Source organism: Nerophis lumbriciformis, linkage group LG08 (genome assembly GCF_033978685.3).
Source record: "Nerophis lumbriciformis linkage group LG08, RoL_Nlum_v2.1, whole genome shotgun sequence".
Classification (NCBI taxonomy): domain Eukaryota; kingdom Metazoa; phylum Chordata; class Actinopteri; order Syngnathiformes; family Syngnathidae; genus Nerophis; species Nerophis lumbriciformis.
The window spans coordinates 41,538,758-41,558,343 of NC_084555.2; positions in this window are offsets into that span (position 1 = coordinate 41,538,758).

Below are 19,586 nucleotides of genomic sequence, written 5' to 3' on the forward strand. Positions count from 1 at the left end.
CACGGCAACGACGTCAGCACGGACGCCTGCGCCTCTGACTCCACCCATGCCAACAGCTGAGCCGTCTGCTTCTCCGCCCACGCCGGTAGACGAGCCGCCTGTTCTGCCCACGCCGGCAGACGAGCCGCCTACTCCGCCCACGCCGGCAGACGAGCCGCCTGTTCCGCCCACACCGGCAGACGATCCGCCTGCTCCGCCCACGTCGGCAGACGAGCCACCTGCTCCGCCCACGCCGACGTTTCCTCCTGCTTCCACGGCGACGTCGACTCCTCCTGCTTCCACGGCGACGTCGTCTCCTCCTGCTTCCATAGCGACGTCTGCTCTCTCCTTGTCTCCGGTGGGCCTTTCCAGGGCGCCGCCACCTTCCTCGCCCTCATCGTCGTCTCAGCGACCTCGAGTGGTCTGGCTGCGCAAGCGGCGCTCTCGGAGGTTAGTGTATGGACGCCAATGGCGCAAACAGCAGCGACACCCGAGACGTAGTTGTAGAACTCTCCGGCTGCTGAACTTCTGGCGCCACTCACGCCCACCTTCTCGGCCGCCACGAATGTGGCCTTTCCGTGGTCGCCCGCCTTGCCTACGGCAGCGGCGTTCCATTCGCCGCCGCCACCTGACTCGTCCCCGGTGGATTCGGGGACACTTGGCCTGGCGACCCACCACCAAGTCCTCCCTCCACCCTCCCTTGACTCTTGAACGGTATTTTAGTGTTTTGGGTTTTATTTTTTCCATGGGACATCTGGAATCTGTCCTTTAAGGGGGGAGTACTGTTATGATCCGCTGCCCGGATCATATTCTGTTTGTTTTCAAGTCACTTGTGTCAGATTACAGTCACCTGCCTCTGGTTAGTGTTCCGGACGCGCACCTGTTGCCCGGGCACTAATCAGAGGGCTATTTAGTTTATGCGCTGGCCTCACTTGGTCTGTTGGTCTTGTTTGCTCCCATGCAACAAGTTACGCTCTTGGTTTCGCTCATAGTCTGCACTTTTGATATTAGCATATTTTGGCTACCCTTTTGTTTCCCGTGTAGTGGGCACCGCGCAGAATATTTTGTTCTACAACTAGAATAAATCATTTGTTCTCACCTGCAAGCCGCTTCCTGACATCCCTCTGCATCTTGAAAAGACGACCTTCGGCATCACAATGCCACGTAACCGTAACAGTCGGAAAAGATCATCAGGACTCCTCTTCCTCCTGTCCAGGAGATCGCAAAAAGCCGCTGCCTGACCAGGGCTCAGAAAATCTGCAAAGACTCCTCCCACCCCCACCAAGGACTGTTTTCACTGCTGGACTCTAGAAAGAGGTTCCGCAACCTCCGAAGCAGAACCTCCAGGTTCTATAACAGCTTCTTCTCTCGGGCCGTAAGACTCTTGAACACATCATAATTATCCCCTCAATTCCCCCCAAAATGGATTAACTCGCTGGAATAAAAAAAACAATATAACATACATGCATAAACGTGGATTCATATGAAAAAGTGCAATATATTTATCTGTACAGTAACCTCTCCTCTCTGAGCTGCCACCTTACCGTGGTAGAGGAGTTTGCGTGTCCCAATGATCCTAGGAGCTATGTTGTCCGGGGGCTTTCATGCCCCCTGGTAGGGTCTCCCAAGACAAATAGGTCCTAGGTGAGGGATCAGACAAAGAGCAGCTCGAAGACTTCTATGGGAATGAAACAACAAGGATTCAGATTTCCCTCGCCCGGACGCGGGTCACCGGGGCCCCCCTCTGGAGCCAGGACCAGAGTTGGGGCACGATGGCGAGCGCCTGGTGGCTGGGCCTGTCCCCATGGGGCCCGGCCGGGCACAGCCCGAAGAGGCAACATGGGTCCCCCCTCCAATGGGCTCACCACTCATGGGAGGGGCCATAGAGGTCGGGTGCAGTGTGAGCTGGGCGGAAGCCGAAGGCAGGGCACTTGGCGATCCGATCCTCGGCTACATAAGCTAGCTCCTGGGACGTGGAACGTCACCTCGCTGGGGGGTAAGGAGCCTGAGCTAGTGCGCGAGGTAGAGAAGTTCCGGCTGGATATAGTCGGACTCACCTCGACGCACAGCAAGGGCTCTGGAACCAGTTCTCTCGAGAGGGGCTGGACTTTCTTCCACACTGGCGTTGCACACAGTGAGAGGCGACGAGCTGGGGTAGCAATTCTTGTTGCCCCCCAGCTCAAAGCCTGCACGTTGGAGTTCAACCCAGTGGACGAGAGGGTAGCCTCCCTCCGCCTTCGGGTGGGGGGACGGGTCCTGACTGTTGTTTGTGGTTACGCACCAAACAGCAGTTCAGAGTACCCACCCTTTTTGGATACACTCGAGGGAGAACTGGAAAGTGCTCCCCCGAGTGATTCCCTTGTCCTACTGGGTGACTTCAACGCTCATGTTGGCAACGACAGTGAAACCTGGAGAGGCGTGATTGGGAAGAATGGCCGCCCGGATCTGAACCCGAGTGGTGTTTTATTATTGGACTTTTGTGCTCGTCACAGATTGTCCTTAACAACACCATGTTCAAGCATAAGGGTGTCCATATGTGCACTTGGCACCAGGACACTCTAGGCCGCAGTTCCATGATCGACTTTGTAGTTGTGTCATCGGATTTGGACACTCGGGTGAAGAGAGGGGCGGAGCTTTCTACCGATCACCACCTGGTGGTGAGTTGGCTGCGATGGTGGGGGACGATGCCGGACAGACCTGGCAGGCCCAAACACATTGTGAGGGTCTGCTGGGAACGTCTGGCAGAGTCTCCTGTCAGAGAGAGTTTCAATTCCCACCTCCAGAAGAACTTTGAACATGTCACAAGGGAGGTGCTGGACATTGAGTCCGAGTGGACCATGTTCCGCACCTCTATTGTCGAGGCGGCTGATTGGAGCTGTGGCCGCAAGGTGGTTGGTGCCTGTCGTGGCGGTAATCCTAGAACCCGTTGGTGGACACCAGCGGTGAGGGATGCCGTCAAGCTGAAGAAGGAGTCCTATCGGGTTCTTTTGGCTCATAGGACTCCGGGGGCAGCGGACAGGTACCGACAGGCCAAGCGGTGTGCGGCTTCAGCGGTCGCGGAGGCAAAAACTCAGACATGGGAGGAGTTCGGCGAGGCCATGGAAAACGACTTCCGGACGGCTTCGAAGCGATTCTGGACCTCCATCCGCCGCCTCAGGAAGGGGAAGCAGTGCACTGTCAACCCCGTGTATGGTGCGGATGGTGTTCTGCTGACCTCGACTGCGGATGTTGTGGATCGGTGGAGGGAATACTTCGAAGATCTCCTCAATCCCACCGACACGTCTTCCTATGAGGAAGCAGGGCCTGGGGAATCTGTGGTGGGCTCTTCTATTTCTGGGGCTGAGGTTGCTGAGGTAGTTAAAAAGCTCCTCGGTGGCAAAGCCCCGGGGGTGGATGAGATCCGCCCGGAGTTCCTTAAGGCTCTGGATGCTCTGGGGCTGTCTTGGTTGACAAGACTCTGCAGCATCGCGTGGACATCAGGGGCGGTACCTCTGGATTGGCAGACCGGGGTGGTGGTTCCTCTCTTTAAGAAGGGGAACCGGAGGGTGTATTCCAACTATCGTGGAATCACACTCCTCAGCCTTCACTGTAAAAACTGTTGCCTAGATCTAACTCAATAAAAATAAGGCAACATTTTCCAAGCAATTTTTGTTAGTTTAGTCAACTAATTGGTATTTTGAGTAAGTAGAACTTAATAATATGTATTTCGATTTATGCAAACAGATTAAGTTGCGTTTACAGAAAAAGCCAAGAAATTGAGTAAAATCAATGTAAAAAAACATCAGCATATTAAACACACAAGACTTAATTAAAATAAGTAACATTTAAATGAAAAAATAATTTTTGTACTCAATTTTATTAATTTTGACCAACTTACCCTTTCTTTGTTTTGAAAATGGAAACTGCTTAAAATAATTACTTAGATTAATAATAAAAAAATCAAGACATATCAAATTCCAACCTTTATTAAATCATTACCATATAAAAACAGTGGCAATGAGCTGGACAGTATGAACAGTCAATGTCCATATTATACAAGAATGCATGACCTCAACTTTTTAAAGTGCTGTATATAACACCTTCACAGTAGTTTTCTTTTTTTAACCGTATACATATTAAAACATTTTCACAAGCCATATCAAAACCGTGTCAATAAGCTGGACAGTATTAACAGTCAAGAACATCAGTATTTAGTGCATAAAAGAATGCATGACCTCAGCATCTCAAGTTTTACTTAGAACATTCACAGTACAGTTTCTTGCTAAAACAATTTAACATTAATATTATCTGTACTTCTGTAACAATTCACAAGCAGAACACTTTCACTGTCGTGTCTTCCAGTGTGTATATTTTGAAACATTTTAACTTAAACAACTCACAGATCCCTCCTTCTGACCAGCTGGAGCTTCACAGTGGGGCAATTTAGTGTGTATAAAACATAAAAAAAACTTAATTTACACACCAGAAACGATGACCTGGAGCTTTGTATAAAACCTGAACAGGACAAACCGTTACAACATTCTGAAGAATTCCACTTAATGAACAATCTATAATGATTTTGAACAGACAAGAAAATAGCTGTTCAAAAGTGCAAGCTAAAAGTCATGCCTACGCTAGAAGCTTGTTTTTGAGAGTCACGAATTTGGGGGTTGGTTTTGGGCGCAGTGTGTCAAGTCCCACAAAAAGTCTTTGAAACACCTCAAATGTTTTGGAAAGTTTGGATGGGTACTCAAGATTAAGTGCATACGTCAACCCCAGAAGTAGGCAGCATGCTTTGGCCAGCTTTCCAAGATGAGTAAGGACTGGTACTCCCTCAATGATGATTCCTACTGCATTTGGCTCACGACAGATGTATATGCTCATATTCTTCATTTCCAGGTCCTCATGAACAGCGGTCTCTGCAGTTCCCTTTGAGATACAAAAACAGTAATTCTAAAAACAAACATATAATTTTATATTTACAGTAATATAAGTTGTGTGATTTAATTCAGATAATGATTACTTTTGTGAAGACCATTTTGAAAACTTTTGAATTCTATTTTGAGATCTTGTACATTAAACTTGGTACAGTAGATGCATTTCCAGCCACATGTTTTTTTATTGGCATTTCTAATTTGCATATAAAAAACCTGAATAGAACCACCAGAAATTAAAACAAACAGTAATATGTTTTATATATATATATATATATATATATATATATATATATATATATATATATATATATATATATATATATATATATATATATATATATATATATATATATATATATATATATATATATATATATAGAGTAAATGTTTTAATGCTTGTTTAAGGGGAGTATTTTTTGTTTGCCTTGTTTTTTTAGGGCAAACAGAAACACAAGACAGAAAGGCATCACTCTGTGGTGCTATGCTAATTGAGTATCCTGGGGCTCTTGCCAACTAGCTGCATGCTGGACCTCCACCTGACAACTGCTGGTTCAGTCAGTTCACATAAAAGTAAACCCAATTTAAGCTTGTACATCAGACTGATCCAAACCTGCTTTTAAACAATACTTACAGTAGTCAGAGATTAGCTCCTGTCCACTCTCTCCCATGTACTCTATGAGGCATCTCACAGTCACATCTCTCTTCTTCACTGCAGAGGCACTTAGGTCCTAGAGTTAAGAGAAGAATAATAAATAAATGAATTTTGTTGGCAATTTTACTCCAAATCTGTGATACCGTTATTAGAGCATGATTACAGATTCAGTTTAAACTTTTAAACCACTTTTAACCCACCTGTATCAGTTCCATCAACAAGTTCTTGATGCGCTGCAGTCACTCCTCCTTTTGCACTGAAGAACTCCAGGAGTTTTGCCGTGTACCTGTCCAGTTGGGACATAAATGTTGATTCCAGTGGAACAGCAGTGCACCTTCGGAACGCTTCATTAATCTGTAAGACACCAAATGTTGACCGTTACTGATATTAAGGGTATTAGTATACTGTACATTTTCAGGCAAAAAGTGAGTCCAGTATGTCATGTCCAAGTCACAATGGAAACTTGGTCAGGAAAAATAGAACGATAATAGAATAGAATAGAAGATATTCTACGAGTCGGTGGTGGCAGGCGCCTTCTTGTACGCCATGGCCTGCTGGGGCAGCGGGCTGAGAGCGAGGGACGCAAACAGACTAGACAAGTTGGTAGAGAAGGCCAGTAACGTGGTGGGAGTGGAGCTAGACTCTCTGGCGGTGGTGTCAGAAAGGAGAAGTCTAGCATCTTGACAGATGAGAGCGAAGGGATGTATAAGAGCATGGGCAACCTACATGAATGCAAGGCAAGGAATGGCTGTGTCCAAAGGTCCCACGGTGCAGTCTGTAATGCTTTAAAATGTCACTCTTGGTTGGTACAACAGTGCTGCACAACTTACAGGGCCATCCCATCTGTCATTGGAGAGAGAGAACAAAAAAGACAAGTTATGGTTCATGTCTAACCTCTTGGATATATAAGCCTGATGAGAGCCCTTTATATCTGTTTTTTTTACACCCTAATATACTCATTTGCAGTATTTCCTCTAGATTTTTTTGTAGCCACGGTGGTCTAAGTTGGTAACCTAGCAACAGTAGGGGGGTCCGGGGGCATGCCCCCACGGAAGAAAAATTTGAAAATTTACCCTTTAAATGGTGACTACTGGTGAGATTTTTTAGGGGGGGTGGGGGGGGGGGTGTTGAGATTGAGATTTACACAATGAGTGTTATTCTTACAAGAGTAGCGTTTTGCCTAGGAGTGTGCATGGACAGCAGGTCTGAGGGGGCTTCAGATAGCTCTGTCAAGTGTACCTAGCTAGCTGCTAGCAACTTTGAATGCAAGCTAGTTAAGCAGCTTTAATGTGGCTGCTTATAAACTGAAGAATAAAATATTAAACTGCCACGCAAAGAAAACGCTAATTATAAACTTCACAGCTATAAACAATGTTTGGTTGAAGTTAATGAGCTGTTGGAGGTAAGAGCACATTCAAAATGGCGGTCGGCGGGAAAAGTAGTAAACTAAATATAACATTGAACCATGCTTTTGAAAATGTATACATTTAAATCCTGGCAAATACTGACTTTGAACAATATAAATTGTTACTTACATGAGTTCGGTAAAGTGTTTTCTTTGGGCTCCGTGAAGAAACGTGTCTGGGCTTGTTCTTCCACAGCTGCATGCAGGTGGGCGGGTCCTGACGTTTTAGGTCTGATATAAACCTTTGAACTGAGTTTTGCTAAATCAATTTATGTTGGAAGTCCAATAAAATTAATTTTATCACATAAAAAAGTAAGTTACGAAAATATTCACACTTTTTACTTATAGATAACTCAAAAACTCTAAAAATAAAAATAAATTGATTTATTGGAATAAATATACTTTTAAAAAATAAAGTAGAATGGACAGTACCACTGAAAGAGTTTTTACAGTGTTCCCGGTAAGGTCTATTCAGGTGTACTGGAGAGGAGGCTACGCCGGATAGTCGAACCTCGGATTCAGGAGGAACAGTGTGGTTTTCGTCCTGGTCGTGGAACTGTGGAGCAGCTCTATACTCTCGGCAGGGTCCTTGAGGGTGCATGGGAGTTTGCCCAAGCAGTCTACATGTGCTTTGTGGACTTGGAAAAGGCATTTGACCGTGTCCCTCGGGAGGTCCTGTGTGGAGTGCTCAGAGAGTATGGGGTATCGGACTGTCTGATTGTGGCTGTCCGCTCCCTTTACGATCAGTGTCAGAGCTTGGTCCGCTTGCCGGCAGTAAGTCTGAAACGTTTCCAGTGAGGGTTGGACTCCGCCAAGGCTGCCCTTTGTCACCGATTCTGTTCATAACTTTTATGGACAGAATTTCTAGGCGCAGTCAAGGCGTTGAGGGGATCCGGTTTGGTGGCTGCAGGATTAGGTCTCTGCTTTTTGCAGATGATGTGTTCCTGATGGCTTCATCTGGGCAGGATCTTCAGCTCTCACTGGATCGGTTCGCAGCCGAGTGTGAAGCGACTGGGATGAGAATCAGCACTTCCAAGTCCAAGTCCATGGTTCTCGCCCGGAAAAGGGTGGAGTGCCATCTCCGGGTTGGGGAGGAGACCCTGCCCCAAGTGGAGGAGTTCAAGTACCTAAGAGTCTTGTTCACGAGTGAGGGAAAAGTGGATCGTGAGAATGACAGGCGGATCGGTGCGGCATCTTCAGTAATGCGGACGCTGTATCGATCCGTTGTGGTGAAGAAGGAGCTGAGCCGGAAGGCAAAGCTCTCAATTTACCGGTCGATCTACGTTCCCATCCTCACCTATGGTCATGAGCTTTGGGTTATGACCGAAAGGACAAGATCACGGGTACAGGCGGCCGAAATGAGTTTCCTCCACCGGGTGGCGGGGCTCTCCCTTAGAGATAGGGTGAGAAGCTCTGCCATCCGGGGGGAGCTCAAAGTAAAGCCACTGCTCCTCCACATCGAGAGGAGCCAAATGAGGTGGTTCGGGCATCTGGTCAGGATGCCACCCGAACGCCTCCCTAGGGAGGTGTTTAGGGCACGTCCAACCGGTAGGAGGCCACGGGAAAGACCCAGGACACGTTGGGAAGACTATGTCTCCCGGCTGGCCTGGGAATGCCTCGGGATCCCCCGGGAGGAGCTGGTCGAAGTGGCTGGGGAGAGGAAAGTCTGGGCTTCCCTACTTAGGCTGCGGCCCCCGCGACCCGACCTCGGATAAGCGGAAGAAGATGGATGGATGGATGTACAGTAACCTAATTATTTATTGCTTTTTTATCCTGCACTACCATGAGCTAATGTAACAAAATGTTGTTCTTATCTGTACTGTAAAGTTCAAATTTGAATGACAATAAAAAGGAAGTCTAGTCTAAAGTCTATTTCTGTATTTAACGCATAAATAAGGCGCAGCGTATTTTTGGGCGCAGGCATGGTTAAACATACGCTAGCTTAAAACATACGCTAGCTTAAGACATACGCTAGCATGAATGGACGCTGTTTTAAAAAAGCGACAGGAGCAAAGCTGAGTTCGGTTGTACTTTATTGAAGTATTTATCAATCCTCATCCACAAATCCATCAAAGTCCTCATATTCTGTGTCCGGAATGAACAGCTGGGCAAGTTCTCCATCAAACACGCCAGCTTTTCTCTCGTCATTTTCAAAGTCAGTCTCGTTGCTGTGGGGCTCCTTGGAAAAGATGCCGGCTTTTGCGACAGCTCGAACAACAGTGCAAGCAGACACGTTAGCTCAAGCATCCACGATCCATTCACAAATTGTAGAGTGATCGCCCAACTTTGCCTCCCAGTTTTCGTGAAGCTGTGTTCGTCTGTCATCCATCGCTCCAATGACGCTCACAACTTCACTTTGAACGTCCTGTTTACACCCATGTCCAGCGGTTGGAGTTCCTCCGTCATGCCTTAATGATGACTCCAGGTGGAAACTTTTCTTTCGGCAGCGTCTTCCTCTTGAAAATCACCATAGGTGGCAGTTTCTGTCCATTGGCATAGCAAGCTAGCACAACAGTAAAAGACGACTTCTCGTGCCCCGTTGTGCGTAGCGATTCACTACCGTGCTGGTCCCCTTCTTCTCCACAGTGTGCTTCACAGACACATAACATCTACGGCTTTTGGAACTCAGTGCACACACAAGGTGCACACACAACAACCTATCTGGATTCGATAAGAGATTCGATAAGGAATCGGTTCGATAAGAGGATTCGATAATGGCATCGACATCGATAATTTCTCAACGAACATCATCCCTACTGACTGGCTGTATTATCGTGAAAAGACTCTGCAAGAGCACCAACGTCAAGAGACAAGTGACTCGTCAAGCTTATGCACCCACACCCGCATCCACAGAAAAAAACATGCAACTTACACATGTACCCCACCCCCAACATCCCACACCTTCAACGCTTCATCACTAAGACCACCACACTGTTTAGTTATCGCTGTTCATTTCATAGTACATTGTAACCTCAATTTACAAACTTAATGGGTTTTTGAACCAACAGAAAAGTTTGCATAATGAAGAAAATGTCTCCATAATAAACAATGTAAAACATTAATAGTAGGTTTAGCCTCAACAATAGTCCATATTTTAGAAAAGGTGTGTACACTTTGAACACAATATAAAGCACTATACAGTATTGTGCATATCAATCAAACATAACAAAGGTGTGATGGATCAACTTTCTATTAAATAACAAAGCCAAAAAAACAATAACTAGCTGAACTATCCTCATTGTATGCAACCACCCTGCCTACACACACACTGTGACTATCCCTGTAGTGCTGCTCAATTTGAAATCACAAAACTCCTTAACTTTAACAGCTAGGTTGCTACAATGATTAGGAATAGAAAATAAAATCAAATTTAACTTGTCGGTTAATCTTCTTTTTGTGCCGTTTACGAATGGGGTAAGGTGTGAGAAGGCAGAGTCGACAACGTTGTGGATACTTCCTGAATGTTTTGAACCATACATCGCTTGTCACTTGCTTTCTTTGGACTCATATAGAGCTGGCAAAACTCGAAAAATGTTGTGAAAAGGCTAAAAAATACTTTAAAAGCACACAAAGTGCCATAATAACTCCCGCCTGCATCACTGAGTTCACAAACAATACTGTGAGACAAACAATACAAAACAAAACATTCAGACACAAAGACAAGGTTCGTACTCTGAAGAATGTGTTTTGTCAATCAAAAGTTTGTACAATAAGGTGTTCATAAATCAAATAATATGAAATAATTTTCATAATGAACTATGAAAATTATTTCATATTTTCAAAGATGTCATCTTTATCTTTGATGATGGTCAGGGCATTTGAGCCAAAGTTCTACCAAGTTCTGTCTACATTTATGCGTCCAATTTCCCGTCACTTTTCACGAACACCTATTCTGCCACCGTACGTCAATAGTTCTCCTTATCTGTCTGTACAGTAATAATAATTTTTGGGAGTGCATAAAACATCGTAGCACAAACTGGTGTAAAACGAAACGCCCTCTTAAAGGAGACAAAGATCACTTTGGGTGTTAGGAGTTCAGTTTCTGGAGAGAACCTGTTCCTCCGTGTGGTGGTCCTATTGTAGATGCTACGCAGTCTTCTGCTTGGGGTGGAAAGAGGGGGGTGGATCGAATAGAGAGGGTGTACAGCAGAGCTGGGAAAATATTTTGACTTGGGGGCCACATTGAGAGAAAAAAATGTGTCTGGGGGGGCCAAGGTGTATGTGTGTATACATGATATATACACATTTAACTGTAAAAATCTGCTGTATAGTATGTGTGTTTGGGTCCCTTTTTTTGAGGAACACTAATACCAAAAGTCACAATGTCCAATAGAGTTCTAAAAAAGTTATGACAGACCACCTCAAACAAACGGAATGGAATTTTACAGTTTTTCACTTAATGAGTCATCCAAAATGTACATGTAAATAAAGAAAGTGGGATTTACAATATTTACTATGAACCATAAAACACTGAATATTAACAAAATATGAACATCGCTCCTCTTTTACTTATCAGACCAGCTCTTCGACACAACAAAAATGTAAAAAAATAGCAAAATATGAATGCAAAATGTAATAAACACCTACAATATGATATATTATCACCTAAAAATCTGCTTCCGCATCAGTTTCTGACACACGCGTTTCGCTGGCTGCTCTGAAAACAAACCCTACCCACTCTGGTTTGTTCCTAGTCTGAGCTGCTGTGACAAAGATTACCGTAATAACTCGTATAACACCCAAAAGCGCAGATTCCGTCTATTGAAATACTTTCTATAGTTCAAGACTTACGGTAATTTAAAAACAGCACTGCACATCATAATGACGGCTACAGTTTTAATGTTAAAGGTCTAAAAAACATTATGTAGAACGTTTGGCGGGCCGGATTGAAAATCCTAACGGGCGGCATGTGGCCCGCGGGCCGTATTTTGTCCAGGACTTGTGTACAGGGTATGTGGGATCCTGGATGGTGCAGAGAGTACTGTTTAGTCTGTGGTTATGAAGAGGATTTCCCACCATCTTCTGAGCAGCTTTCACCATCTTTCAGCCGTGCAGCTGCAGCTCTCTTCAGCTCCTAAGGATGGAGTTTACTAGTCCGGCATGCCGCAGATTCCTGAGGAAGTATAGCTGCTGGTTTGGGAGGAAATTGGTCTACAGGCCACTAAAAAATATGTGTTGAGGGCCACAAATGGCCCTTTGGCTGCACTTTGATTCGAACTGTCCTGCAGCAAAAGATCACAGCTTGTCAACTTGAGAAAGTCATGTCACTCTTTCCTGCAGCTTTTTCCACAACGTCGCTTCAGCTCACCTTTGAAGCACCTCACACACAAGCACACACGCACACACACACACACACACACACACACACACACACACACACACACACACACACATGCACACTGCGCACGCACACACTGTTATTTAGGCTCACACCAGAGCAACATCCCTGCCCTGTAGAGGCACACTGATAAGACGACTCGCCTTGTGGTTCCACTTATCACTTCTTAGCAACAAGGGAACGCTTAATATCAACTCTCTTGGTAAAGTGCACACTGGACACTTTGTGTGTGCGTGTGTATGTACTTTTAGCTGCAGGCGCTTCTCAAATGTGTGATACCATAAAAGCATCTTGGCGGCTCTCGGATAAGACGGGAGGCTTTTAATTGCTTTTAGACGTTCGACTGGGAAGGGCGATGTCATTTTCGTTGGCTAAGAATATGAAGCAAGGACAAGCAGATGATGGCGATAACATGGAAGCTTTGTGTTTGTCTGCCAGGTCAAAAATAATGACAACAATGTACGCTTTGCTGTGTATTACACACTCTCATTGTGTATTTTCATGACATGATCTTTATCCTTACAGAACAACAGCTTGAATTTAAAAGGCTCTACCCCTGAGCTCTGGAGGTTTGCGCTACATAAATCTTTCCTGCTCTTGAGCCCAGCTTGGAGAGATAAAGGGCAACCACAAGGGGCTGAACTCAAGGGGTTGCACATTCATCTATCTAAGCACATATTGAAAAGTGTACATACTGTATGTGTACTCTCATTCAACTTCAATAGTGGTCACCCTAGTAGACGCTGTTTCTGAATTCACGCTCACTCATGCACATAATCACATTTCATAAAACACATATTAACGTTGTTTCCCTAGAGGAAACTGGGTCAAACACTGCCCATTGATAAAGCTTAACCTATTGGTCCTATAACAATATACAAGTTTAATATATTTTGCTTCTCTTTCTTCCCCTCCATTTATCTGTTTTCTTGTGTAATTCAAGTTATCATTATATATATGTATTGTTGCATTTGAAACAATTGTATTGTTGATATTTGAGATCATTCGTATTATTATTCATTATCAATTATGCTATTTCTATTGGCATTTGTATTGCTCCATTTGTAGTGCATTAATGTTCATTGTCATTTCTGTGTTATTAATATTTACTGCACAAACTGTTTCTTTGCTATCATTTTTCGTATCATATGTATACATATCGTATTTGCTGATGTTGTTCTGTTGTTGTTTTTGTTGTCTCTCTGACTTATCTCCCTCTTGTCTCCACAATTTCTTCTTTTTTTTTCTCTTTCTATGCCCTCCTTCTCCCGACCGGCAGCACCAAACATTAAATAACTCCATTTAATAAAGTCAAATACAAATAAGGCAACAAGAGAAGTTTCCCACATTTCTCTTTTGTAAAGTAAATCTGTACAGCCGATATAGGCATCTACATCAACAATATGATTTGCCTGAGTGGCTGGATAGGACAAAACAAATGAATTCACACTTTTGCAAAATCATATCACCGAAAAGACACTGGCCAATCACAGAGCAGCACAGAACAGGATTAGAGAAGAGGATTACAAATGTATAACCTCTTTTGAATTAGCTGCCTCGTCTCTTGAGAAAAACAAATGTGGCTGTGGGCAACCCATCAATCTATCCATTTACTACCGATTGTCCCTTTCGGCGTCACGGTGAGGCTGAAACCTGTCATAACAAGGACTATGGCAGGGTTTGTTTTCCCGAGATGCAAAGAAATTGGAGTGGACATGACGTGAAGGTAGGGACATGATTTAATTGTACTATAAAAAAGGAACAAATGGTGCAACAAATGGTGCAAACAAAAGGCGCGCACAAGGCGGACAACAAACTTGGCTATGAAACAAAAGAACGTCAACACATAAACTGAACTATGGTCATAAACAAAAACTTACTTGGAAAGCATGGAGCATGAACTATGGTATCAACAGGAAGCAAAGGATAGCATGGGTGTCAGAAGTAAAGGGTAATCTTGCATGAAGTGAGCAGAAGTAAGATAGTTAATGTCCCCAGGCCGACCAACAGAAAATCACAAGCTTAAATAACACAGACATGATTAACAACAGGTGCGTGAGTGAAAACGTGAAGCAGGTGGAACTAATGGGTTGCTATGGTGACCAAACAGGAACTAAAAAGAGTCCAAAAACCAAAACAGCACATGGCCAAACAAAACATGATCACAGATGTCCAAAAAAAACAAAAAAAACAAAGCATGATCAAGAGTCATGGGAGGGCGGGAGGGGGACTTGGCAGTGGGTCGCCAGACCACGTGTACCCGAATTCACCGGGGCAGAGTTAGGTGGCGACGCCGCCGCTGCACATGACAAGGTGGGCGACAAGGATGTCGGCGTACCTGGCGTGGCGGACGCCCATGGAATGGCCACATCCGTGGCCGACGAGGAGGTGGATGCGTCGTCGTCGTGGCAGGCGGCGAAACTTGGCATGGCGGGTCTTGGCCTGGTGGTGGGTCTTGGCTTGGTGGCGGGTCTGTCATAACAAGGACTATGGCAGGGTTTGATTTCCCAAGATGTAAAGAAATTGGAGTGGACATGACGTGAAGGTAGGGACATGATTTAATTGTACTATAAAAAAGGAACAAAGGGTGCAAACAAAAGGCGCGCACAAGGCGGAGAACAAACTTGGCTATGAAACAAAAGAACATCAACACATAAACTGAACTATGGTCATAAACAAAAACTAACTTGGAAAGCATGGAGCATGAACTATGGTATCAACAGGAAGCAAAGGATAGCATGGGTGTCAGAAGTAAAGGGTAATCTTGGCATGAAGTGAGCAGAGGTAAGATAGTTAATGTCGCCAGGCCGACCAACAGAAAATCACAAGCTTAAATAACACAGACATGATTAACAACAGGTGCGTGAGTGAAAACGTGAAGCAGGTGGAACTAATGGGTTGCTATGGTGACCAAACAGGAACTAAAAAGAGTCCAAAAACCAAAACAGCTACTGGCCAAACAAAACATGATCACAGACATGACAAAACCTAGCCTACACAGAGAGACATGCATTCATATTCACACACTGGCATCAGTTCTCCTGATGTAATTTGTTAATAATGTTACAAGATAGCAATAGCTGCATTGAAAGTATCATGAGTGATGAAAATCCAGCAGCTTTATTTACCTCTGCATGCACTTGGAAGCCGTTGGTGTGAAATGTTCCCACAGTGTTATCTGCAATGAGCTCTGAAGGGAGGAGAACTTGGTCTCCTACATGTGTTCTTTTAATCTCTAACAAAGCTCACCAAGTCCTTGTCAATTTTAAGATTCACCATCTTGGATTTGTTTTACAGTGTGATTGTTTGAAGCAGAGCAATACAATTCCCTCAAGGCCACAAGTAGGACAAGCTCTTTGATCGTCTGGCTCATTTCAAAATGTCTGTCTTCTTCTCTACTGTTCCAAAGGGGGATGGGTTGTCCATGTCCAATCTGTTTCCGGTTTCTATGGTAACTGCTCCTCTGCTGACTTGTCTTGATAAGGCGGCATGGCTCGGTTGGTAGAGCGGCCGTGCCAGCAACTTAAGGGTTCCAGGTTCGGTTCCAGGTTCAATTACCGCTTCCACCATCCTAGTCACTGCCATTGTGTCCTTGGGTAAGCACTCTACCCACCTGCTCCCAGTGCCACCCACACTGGTTTAAATGTAGCTTAAGGATGTTGATAATGGGTTTCACTATGTAAAGAACTTTGAGACACTAGAAAAAAAGCGCTATATAAATATATTTCACTTCACTTTTGCCCCTCACAAATACCTCACACCCTCAAGTCAGGGCTCTATTGTGTGTCCCTTTATACGTGTTACTTTAGAACTAACCATTTACTGTAATACTGAATCATATACTATAATAACTATATGATAGTTTGCATGCAGAAATATGATGGTAAGATCAATATACTAATTTCATTAGGTGTATGTGTATGCTAGCAAAAATATGTAGTTAGCATTAAAAATGTTCAAATACTACAGAACAGTTTGCTCCTCACTGCTATTGCAACATTGGTTCTGTTGAGGCTCTGTTGTGCAATATACTTATTAATATATGATTGGAAAGTGCCAATCGATTGCCCACTAATTGGATTAATTTTGTATGAAAGTAAGATAAATGCCTTTTATTGCCGATCATAAACGCTGATCCCCTCTGAGTGACACTGTATGTATTTTTTATCCCCTGGCTTACAAGGGGCTAGCAGCTATTATGTGTCTACAAAGTCCCCAAAGTTAATAATAATCACCTCTTTTATGACAAATAAACTGCATTTTTTTAGTATCTTAAGTACAATTATCAAGTGACACTATCACTGAAATGACAAGGCTAAACCCGTTACCCTCCAAGAACAAGCCAAGTGGAAGCATGCTAATAGCTAAGCTAAGCTGGCTTTAAAGAAGTAAGTGCTTAGTAAACTAAAAACATCCCTAATAAATGACAATATGGTCTAAGAGAGGTAAAATTTGCTTTTCACTTTCCCAATTCACAATTATTCAAGTTACTGTATCATTATTATGATGAATCAAGTTATTTGTTGCTGGCTGCGTGACCCCAAAGTGCAGGGACGGCAGATGACGTACAAGTAGAAGGTCTTTTTACTCGGTACCAAAATTGAGGACACACCAGTGTGACTACAGCAGTAGATCTCGGGCTAGCAAAAATAAGACAAAGAACAAGGCAGAGCGAGTCTTGACAAGATTAGATAAGACAAGATAGGATAAGCAAGGCAGAAACATAAGAAGGCACAAAACGATTATCGTAACAATGAACCAGCGTCGGAAGAAAGACGACACTGGCAGATAAACCCACTTGATTGGCAATACAGGACAGGTGAGCTTCCTCATTGCCAACAAGGATCAGGTTTCAGAAGCAGTATGGAAGTCACAGAAGCACGAGGAAAAATACCGGAATCTGTCTGATGAAGCGCACGCAAGGGAGGCTGATGCGTTGATGGTAAAACTGCAAACCCAACAAAAACCTTTTGCCAAATTTCACACCCCCAGAGATGCAGCTGTCAGGACAAGTGTCGTCATTTCTCACAAAATTGCCAGAAAAAGTAAGGCGTTTTCTGACGGAGAGTTTATTAAGGAGTACTTATTGGACTCTGTTGCGCTGATATGTCCGGAGAAGAGGGGCGCATTTGAGAACGTGTCACTCTCCCGACGCACTGTAACGAGGCGGGTTGAGACCATCACTGGAAACTTGGAGGTTCAGCTGAAGAACAGAACGGCCGACTTTGACTGTTTTTCGCTGGCTTTGGATGAGAGCTGCGATGTACGTAACACCGCCCAGCTGCTCATCTTCTTAGGTGGGATAACTGCAGACTTTCAAATCACGGAGGAGCTGGCAGCCATGCAGTCAATTAAAGAGACAACCACAGGTAATGACTTGTTCACATAGGTCAGGGGTCGGCAACCTTTACCAGTCAAAGAGCCATTTTGACCAGTTTCACAAATAATAGAAAACAATTGGAGCCGCTAAAATTTTTAGAAATTTTAAATGAAATAACACTGCATACAAAGTTTTTTTTTTTGCTTTGTGCTATGTATAAACCAGGAGTCTCAGACACGCTGCCCACAACTGTATATGGAATTTGAAAGCTGGTGCAGCACGCGGGTTTTAAATGAATGGCGCTTGTCAGCGTCATGCGTGCCGTGATGGTACAGCATATAGCACCCACTACAACCAGGTGCCTGATCAGCCACATGTTGTATGGGGCTTCCGCTTGCTCACGGAGGTGACAGCAAGGCATACTTGGTCAACAACCACACAGGTTACACTGACGGTGGCGGTATAAAAAAAACTTTAACACTCTTACTAATAATGCGCCACACTGTGAACCCACACCAAACAAGAATGACAAACAAATTTTGGGAGAACATCTGCACCGTAACACAACATAAACACAACAGGACAAATACCCAGAATCCCATGCAGCCCTAACTCTTCCGGGAGGGGGGGGTGATGTGTGAGGGAGCAGGGTTGGGGTGGGGGCGGGGTTTGGTGGTAGCAGGGGTGTATAATGTAGCCCGGAAGAGTCAGGGCTGCATGGGATTCTGGGTGTTTGTTCTGTTGTGTTTATGTTGTGTTAAGTTGCAGATGTTCTCCCGAAATGTGTTTGTCATTCTTGTTTGGTTTTGGTTCAAAGTGTGGCGCATTATTAGTAAGAGTGTTAAAGTTGTTTTATATGACCACCGTCAGTGTAACCTGTGTGGCTCTTGACCAAGTATGCCTTGCTGTCACATACGTGTGCAAGCAGAAAATGTATATTGTATAACAAGTGTTGGGCTGGCACGCTGATAATACAGATTGTAGAGGTCGCCAAATGTTGTACCATCATGGCACGCCCTTATTATAGCCGTAAGGGTGAAAATCGGTGAATATTAATCCCGGGAGTTTTCTGCCAAATGCACTGAAATCCGGAAGTCTCACGGGAAAATTGGGGGGTTCAGCAAGTAAGCTGCTGAGCCGCATCAGAGTGATCAAAGAGCCGCATGCGGCTCCGGAGCCGCGGGTTGCCGACCCCTGACATAGGTAAATGCGTGTTTGGACATGTTAGGACTGAAATGGGACAAGTTGGCAGGTGTGACAACAGATGGTTGTCCAAATCTGACGGGGAAAAATGTTGGACTTTTAAAGAGGATGCAGTATAAAGTGACAGAAATTTAATTTTTTGCATTGTATTATACATCAGGAAGTGTTGTGTAAGACAGTGTTAAAAATTAAACCACCAAAAGCAATCTGCTTTTGTATAAAGTTAAGTTAGGTTAAATGAAATTATTATTATTATTATTATTATTATTATTATTATTATTATTTATCTTACGTTTTATCAAAAATAATTTTAGCAAAATTTAATTGAAATATTGTCGGTGTTGCCCTCCAGCAGTGCTCGGGTTGCTCATGCGGCCCCCGGTAAAAATGAATTGCCCACCCCTGCTCTAGACCGTTTTCTATTCAGGTTCCAGTACTCTGGAATGTCCTACAGTTAGAGATGCTTACCTCAGAGGAAGCATTTAAGTCCCATCTTAAAACTAATTTGTACACTCCAACTTTTAAATAGACTCCTTTGTAGAGCTGTTGACTTGCCGCTTCTCTTTTCTGCTCTGCCCCCCTCTCTTGAGTGGAGGTGGTCACGGATAATCTTTGGGAATGTATTAGTCTGGAAGAAGCGCTAGCTGTTCCCAGATTGATCCACTCTTTTATGCATCAGCTAATGACATCTCTGCATTGCCAACTTTTCTACATGCAAGAAGATCCCCTACAACACTGGACTTTCACATGATCTATTAATGTAATAATTCAAT